At 50.2% G+C, this 1,806-nt stretch overlaps 1 pseudogene; it reads right to left on the reverse strand.

Moving 5' to 3' along the window:
• Positions 1-774: 774 nt before the first annotated feature.
• On the reverse strand, positions 775-1,806 carry LOC135873989 (olfactory receptor 52E4-like; annotated as a pseudogene).

Below are 1,806 nucleotides of genomic sequence, written 5' to 3' on the forward strand. Positions count from 1 at the left end.
AACCCCGACATAGCTGGGCCCAGGATTCCTGGGGGGCTCAACCACTAACCTTGTCATGGTCCATTAGGACAAGGGTTAGGGTGCTCTGGGGTGCTCTCTCCACTCTGGAGACTTCTCTGAGCCACTCCAGATGTGTATTCCAATGCTTTTTTGCCTCTGTCTTCATGAACAAGGCATTGGTGAGGCCTCATGTGGAGTACTGTGTTCAGTTTTGGGCCCCACACTACAAGAAGGATGTGGAAAAATTGGAAAGAGTCCAGCGGAGGGCAACAAAAATGATTAGGGAGTTGGGGCACATGACTTATGAGGAGAGGCTGAGGGAACTGACAGCTAATTACTAAGTTATCTGCCAAAAAACTAGAGTTTTCTAGAGCCTAAGTACCCCTGGAATCACGGTTAAAGTTGCCACCCCCACCAAAACCTGAAATGGTTATCTTGGAGCTGAGGGTGGGGGGAGGTAGGTGGAAATAATCCAATTACTGACAGGGGGAGGGGAGGAGAGGAGTTTGAGAGAGGAGCGAGTCCTCTGGGGAAGAGGTAAAGCAGGGGCAGAGCCTTGGCAGAAGACGTGGGGCAAAGTGGGGTTTGGGGGGCCCAGTTACCAGAAATTAGAAAGATGGCAACCCAGTGAATGGTACATTGACCAACTCTCCAGTTTGTAATACTGACACAGCACAATGAGGTCAGGAAAGATTTAATGTGCCTTTGACTGTCCAGAAAGTGATTCACGAAAGAGGGCCCAGAACCATGTCACCAGCTGGCTCTGCACGGAGCTCACTCTGAAAGCCAGAGAACCAGGAGGAAATTGTAGGTCCCTTTTTGAGTAAATAGCAGTACAAGCCTCTCCCAGATTTGTTTAGTCCTCACACTGTTGATGATGGGGTGTAGCATGGGGAGCACCACAAGGTATATGTTGGCAATGAGAATGTGGAAATGTAGGGGCACATTGTGGCCAAATTGGTGTGTGAGGAAGGAGAATAGAGCTGGGATGTAAGAGGATAATATAACAAAGAGGTGGGAGCCACAGGTCCCAAATGTCTTGAGCCGGGCGTCCTTTGTGGGCAGGCTGAAGATGGCCCTGAGGATCTGGATATAGGACACAGCAATAAAAAACACATCCAGACCAATAACCAAGAATGCCAAAAAGAGTCCATAGTAACTACTGACTTGGATGTTGGCGCAGGCCAGTTTCACCATGGCTACGTGATCACAGTAAGAGTGGGGGATCATGTTGGTTCAGCAATATGGCCAATGCCTGGCCAGGAAGAGATAAGGCAATACAAGTGTGCCACCGTGCAGCACCACGGCCAGGCAGATCTTGGCCACCATGGTGTTTGTCAGGATGGTGGAATGTCTCAGGGGATCACAGATGGCCACGTAGCGATCAAAATCCCTTGGCACGAAGATCCCAGACTCCGTCACTGAGAAGCAGCCAATGAAGTACATCTGGGTGAGGCAGGCACCAAAATCGATCTCCCTGGAATTGAACCAGAACATGCTCAGCATTTTTGGCAGGATGGACATGGACAGGACCAGGTCACTGACTGCCAGCATACAGAGGAAATAGTACATGGGCCTATGGAGGTTCGGCTCTATCTTCACAATGAACAGGATGGTGACGTTTCCAAAGACAGCTATGGCATATATGGTGCAGAAGGGGATAGAGATCCACACATGGGCCGCCTCCAGGCCAGGAATGCCCAGCAGGATGAAGGTGGAAGGGTTGGTGAAGTCGGTTGTGTTGGAATCTAACATGGAGTAGGGGGGAAGGTGGCCAACTCTGAGGAAGAATGCTGTATCCTGCAT

This window comes from Emys orbicularis, chromosome 1, assembly GCF_028017835.1.
Source record: "Emys orbicularis isolate rEmyOrb1 chromosome 1, rEmyOrb1.hap1, whole genome shotgun sequence".
NCBI lineage: Eukaryota > Metazoa > Chordata > Testudines > Emydidae > Emys > Emys orbicularis.